The sequence below is a fragment of the Coniophora puteana genome, assembly GCF_000271625.1.
Source record: "Coniophora puteana RWD-64-598 SS2 unplaced genomic scaffold CONPUscaffold_18, whole genome shotgun sequence".
In the NCBI taxonomy this organism is placed as follows: domain Eukaryota; kingdom Fungi; phylum Basidiomycota; class Agaricomycetes; order Boletales; family Coniophoraceae; genus Coniophora; species Coniophora puteana.
The window spans coordinates 19,591-25,959 of record NW_006913070.1 but is presented as its reverse complement, the minus strand read 5'-3'; positions in this window follow the sequence as shown (position 1 = coordinate 25,959).

Genomic DNA, 6,369 nt, shown 5'->3' with positions numbered 1-6,369 from the left:
GACAATGATCAGACCTCTTACGCTCGTAGTACAAGCGAATAGATATTGATGTACCTAGACAATGATCAGACTAGGTACAGGTAAGTATGCGTTATGTGTTAGACGTCTGGACGGCACTCACCCTCTTACGCTCGTAGTACAAGCGAATGAGGGAGAGGCCGGTGGCTGAGGACGTCTATATAGCTGATTCTCTTCTATCACATCCCGCCACACATGTCACCTCTTCACATCGCCACATCGCCACCCGCATCGAGCGGTGTCGCTGGAATCCCGATTCCGACACTCCTCCTCACCGCGAGCATCAGCTCCTCCTCAACCTCAAAAACTCCTCCTCAACCCCAGTTCCCCCCCACGCCGAGAATCAGCAAAGACCTAGGAGGTAGCGAAGAGCTACGAAAGAGGGTCGAGCGAGGGCCTTAGTGAAGATGTCGGCAATGTTGTCCGACGTAGGCACGTAGCGTAGCTGTATAGTGCCGTCTTCGACCCGTTCTCGAATGAAGTGGTAGCGGACGTCAATGTGTTTTGTTTGCGGGAAGTTGGCTGGATCTTCGGATATCTTAATGGTGGCCTGGTTGTCGCAGAATAGAGGTGTAGGATGGGTCTGCGTGCGGCCGAGGCCGGCTAGAATGTTCCTGACCCAGATGATTTCCTTCGTCGCGGCGTTGGCGGCGACGTACTCCGCCTCGCACGTGGAGGAAGTCACTATCGGCTGCTTCCTTGATGACCAAGTGACGACGCCGGTGCCAAGTGATGTGCAGTACCCCGTGACGGAACAACGCGTGTCGAGACAGGCCGCGTAGTTCGAATCGGTGAAACCGACGAGCGAAGATCCGTGAGGGCCACCTAGGACGAGTTTGAGTTCCCTAGTGCCCTTCAGGTATCGTAGAACGCGTTTGGCCGCCGCGTAGTGTTCGTGTCCATATGCGTCAAGGAATTGACTCAGGAATTGGCATGCGAATGAGATATCGGGGCGGGTGCCGACTGCGAGATAGTTGAGGGAGCCAACCAGCGAACGATAAGGCAGTTTAGCGAGTTCCGCTCGTGTGGACGCGTCGAGTTCGGAGTGAGGCATACGACGTAGCTGCAGGTTGGTTTCCATCGGCGTCGAGACGGGGTTTGCGTTCGTCATCCGAAAGTGGGCGAGGACTTTGTCGATAAGGGCGGTTTGAGAAAGCGAAACCGTCCGAGCCTTGCGATCGCGTTCAATTGCGATTCCGACACAGAACTTGGACGCTCCGAGTTCTGATATCTGCCAAAGCGTCTTCATCGAAGTTTTGAGCCGGTCGATCGTTGACTGAGTAGAACCTGCTATGCAGAAGTCGTCAACGTGGACTGCGCAGATAGTGATGTCGCCGTCCACTTCTCGGAAGTAGACGCAGTGCTCGCACGAGAGCCTCGTATACCCCCAGGAAACCATCGCGTCGTGCATGGTCTTGTTCCATACGCGTCCCCCCTGCTTCATACCGTACAGCCCCTTCAGCAACTTCCAAACCATCCCCTCCGTTCCGGGTTCCTCAAACCCCTTTGGCTGCTCCATGTAGCATGCTTCATCCTCCGCTAACTCCCCGTAGAGATAAGCTGTTTTGACGTCCACTTGCTCGCACTCGAGCCCAAGGGCCGCCGCTAGGTGTAAGACGATTCGGAAAGATTCGAGGCGGGCTGTGGGTGACGTGGTTTTGAGGTAGTCCTGGCCGAATACTGCTTCAAATCCTCGACATACGTAGCGTACTTTGTGTCGGAAAGGATTCCCATGTTCGTCATGCTTTAGTTTGAACACGGCACGGCCCCGCATTATCTTCCGTCCTGCCGGGACGTCAGATCGCGGGATCAGTACGTACACACCGCGTTCTTTGAGGCTGTCAAATTCCTCGCGTAGCGCCGCCAGCCATTCCTCGCGGTGCTCCGAGGCGAGAGCCTCCGCGATCGTTGTCGGGTCGACGTAGTAAGTCTCGTCGGCGTCGTCGTCCTCGACGGGCAGGTCCCAGTCCACCATGAACGCACTGATCGCCTCTTTGACTTCATCAAGGCGAGACACGTATCGAAGGCCTTCTGCAATGGCTCGTTTTTCGGTGGGCTTCGTTGTTCGTGAACTGCGACGGAATTGGCTTTTGCGCGCTTCGTCGGGTGGAGGGTCGGCCGGATTCTCGTCGTCCGTGGTTGGCGTGGAGGTGTTTTCGCCGGTTTGCTGCGAAGCGTCCGGAGGAGTGGGATCACCCACAGTCACTCCTGGACGAAACGCGCCCATGCCCTCCTCATGGGACTCGATGAAGCGTACATGAAATGATGTTACGACCTTGCGCGAAGCGCGGTTGTAGCATCTGTACGCTTTCGAATCGAGAGAATACCCTACTAGTACACACTCGACTGAGCGAGCGAGCACTTTTGGGTTGTGCTGGTTTTGCACCAGTACGAACGCTCGCGCGCCGATTTCTCGTAAGTGCGATAGATCGGGCTTCCGTCCGAACCAGGCCTCATAAGGTGTCTTGCCTTCGAGTGCCTTCGCCGGAGTGCGAACGTGCAGGTAGTTCGCCGTGAGGACGAATTCGTCCCACCGAGACACCGGGACGTCGCACGCGAGGCGCATCGCCCGAGCCTTGTTCATCAATGAGAGATGAAGGCGTTCCACTAGCCCGTTTTGCGCTGACGTATGGGGCGCGGTGAACTTATGCTGCGTTCCTCGACTCTCAAGCCAAGCTCGTAGGTCCGCGCTTTTCAGTTCGCCGTTGTCGCTAACGAACTCACCGGTTTTAAGGCCGGTTTCGAGCTCCCGAGCCTGTTCCCAAGCTTGAAGTGCTGGGAAGGCGGCATCCTTGCTCTTGAGCGGTATGGACCACGAATAGCGAGTAAAGTCATCAATAATGTCCATGATGTACAGATGCCCGCTAGCCGAGGGGGCGCCAGGGTGTTCCATTAGGTCTACATGTACTCGCCCCATCCTCCTCTGCGCTCGATCGCCCTCCCGAACCTTAGGAACATGCGAGCGGGTCTGTTTTCCCAAGATGCAATGTTCACATTTAGGTGGGGATGACGAAAGATCGATGGACATACCCGTCGCGTTGCGTTGTCTAGCCAAGTCCAGAACGGACTGGTAGTTCGCGTGACCGAGGCGACGGTGCCAGACTGCAAGAGAGGGAACCCTTGAGGCAACGTAAGCATGATTGGCGACCGGAGACGAGCCCCTGAGGCGGTAGAGACCGCTAGCTGTCATCGTGCCGCTGAGAACCAAAGCACCGCTACGGTTGCGAATAGAGCATCCGTCGTCATCAAACGTGACGCGATAGTGTGCGGCTTTGGCTAGCGTGGAGATTGAGATCAGACGCACGGAGGCGTCGGGGACATAGAGCACGTTGTCCAGATCAAGATGAAGCCCTTTGCCAAAGGACAATCGGACGGTACCAATGCCACGAGCATGGACTTTGACGCCACCAACACCAGTTATAGGACGAGGTTTGATGACGGACATGGAATAGAAGTCGCCTGCGTCGCATGTGATGTGGGTCGTAGCGCCTGAATCCAGGATGAATGGAGTGGCGTTCGGATCGATGACCGTAGGCACGTTCTGATTTGGTGCGGACGTGGTCCAGAACACGCTGTGAGGCGACTGCGCATGTGACTGCCAGTCTATACCTGCGTGCAGATCGCTTCCGTGAACGCGTAGGAAGTAGGACTCATACTCCGCAAGGTCTGGACCGTCGAGCTCCACGGCATCACCGTCGTCTAGATGGTCAGAGGTAAGACCAGCAAACTCACCCCCCGAAGATGGGAGGGTGGGTGTAGACGATGATGGGCCTGCGTCATCAAGATGAAAAGCTTCACCCGTGCTGTCGTCGAGAAGCATGATGCGACCGGTGCTCTTGATCGTGATGCGACGGAACGATCCGGGAGCTTGAGGCCGTCCCCCCGAAGACGTAGAGGTGGACGAGTGCCTAGGTTGGTCGCGAGATGGCGCATGATCACGTTGTGGAGGACGACGTCTAGCATCGGGGTTGGTAGAGAAGTCCCGTCTCTGGCCTTCCATGGCTCCGCCTGGTGCTCGGCAGTACCTGGTAGGGTGGAATCCACCACAATTCTCGCAAGGACTGCGAGCGTGAGTAGTGGATGCTGGTTTGGACGCGGCCGCTAGAGCTGAATCGTCCGGAGAGAACTTGTGAGCGTCCATGGCGCTCTGCTCGATGTCTAGACGGTTCATGATGTAGCTCGGATCGAAATCGGCGTTCGGCTGAACCGTGGACAGTTGATGAGCAAGCTCATTGCTGATGATGGGGAACTCGCGAGATAAGGCGTTCATCAAGCCCATTGCGAACAGCCGTCCCTCCGTCATCGGGCCCATGGCCATAATCGAGTGACTCAGATCGCGGAGATTGCGGGCTGTGGTCCCCAGACGGACGTCCTTCGAAAAGAAGGTTGTGAAGAGCTTGCGGATCTGAAGAACTTGAGCTATCGGGCCGAGTCTCTCGTGCCGATCCTTCAGGATGAGGTACGCTTCGTAGATAGTACGACACGTTGCGATGTAGTGCTTCTCCTCCGGTGACACTTTCCCGCGGACGAAATTTAGGATGGTATTATTAGCGCGGTTCCAGCGAGCGACGTAGGCGGGATCCGTAGATGGATCTGGTCGAGGATAATGGCCGTCGAGCCACCGTTCGTCGTACTCGTTCGTCCCTAGGTGTTGCCGAATGTCCGTATCCCAAGGCATCCAGTTCCCTTTCGACCTGTCCAGTTCGTCGATATGAGACGCGTGGTGCAGCTCTAGTTTCCCCCCGGAGATGAGGCTCGCCGCGCTCGCGAACGTGGCGAAGCGCTGCTGAGGTACATAGCCATGTTGTCCAGCATAAGGCGCAGCAAACTGCTGTTGGTACGGGAGCTGAGGTCCGCCTGGATACTGGGGAGCGTGACTCGCAGCCGCGTACGTTTGCTGTCCATACGCCGGAGCGTGGTACGGCGCCGGCGCCTGGTAGGGCTGTTGAGGTGCTGGTGGCTGGTACACTGGCGCCGATGGGTACGTGGGCGCTGGCTGATACGGGGGTGCCGATGGGTACACGGGCGCTGGCTGATACGAGGGCGCCACATGATACGTCGGTGCCGCTTGGTACGTTGGCGCTGTTACCTGCTGCTGTTGCTCGGGATAGGCCGGCACTTGCGTCTGACGCGAGTATGGTGCAGGCTCCTGTGGCTGCTGATGAGGAGGCTGGTCGCGAGGGGAATGCGTATTAGCAGGATAGCCGTGGCGATCCAAAGGATGCGTTGTCAAAGGGAAGACATGAGGAGAAGGTGCGTTCTGCTGTTGTTCATTGCGTTCGTGCGAAGGATTGTTGGATGCTGTATGCTGTCTATCATTATGCTGAGAGCGAGAATTACGATTACGTCGTCGACGCGGTTGGCTCGATTGGGTGTTGGATGTATGCGTGTTTGTCAGGGATAATTCTGAGTCTGAGCCGTGTTCTCGTGAAGGAGAGGATGCAGAGGTTTGGCCTCGACGAAGAGTGATAGATGAAAAAGGACTGCGATTGCGATGATTGCGATTACGGGAGAAAAGAGAGTCTGAGTGATCGTCGTCGTGAAAGGACTCATGGAAAATCTCTTCGGCGGGAAGGGGAGCAAACAAAACGCGGGGTTGGGAGCCTGAGGATTCTGGAGCGTACTGTGGTAAGTCACCCAAAAGCGTGGCCATGTCCACTGTAGTAGACTCGACCGGTATGGTTTCCTCCGGCTCGGTATCCTCCCGAGTATACGCCCTCTGCAGATTCGACATCGAGTCGGGCGAACGAACGCTTCCAAGCAGAGAAAAGCAAAGATTGAGAAAAGTTGGTGAGCCTGCTGGGTCCAAGCAGGGATCCACCGTGTACTACGGGTCTTCAAGGTCTAGGGTGCGAAGCACAAGGCGCTCATAACCTGTTAGAACTAGACAATGATCAGACCTCTTACGCTCGTAGTACAAGCGAATAGATATTGATGTACCTAGACAATGATCAGACTAGGTACAGGTAAGTATGCGTTATGTGTTAGACGTCTGGACGGCACTCACCCTCTTACGCTCGTAGTACAAGCGAATGAGGGAGAGGCCGGTGGCTGAGGACGTCTATATAGCTGATTCTCTTCTATCACATCCCGCCACACATGTCACCTCTTCACATCGCCACATCGCCACCCGCATCGAGCGGTGTCGCTGGAATCCCGATTCCGACAAGGTCATTAACTTAATTCCCTTTCGCCGAAGATGCGCCAAGCTTACGCTAACATTAGTAATGCTCGCTTTAATGGTCATTCGCACTGGACAAAGCTGGCCACGCTCGGCGCTTTTGAAGGTAATGATACGCGACAGCGTGCTATACTACCTATGCATCGTGTGTAAGTGATATCACGCCCATT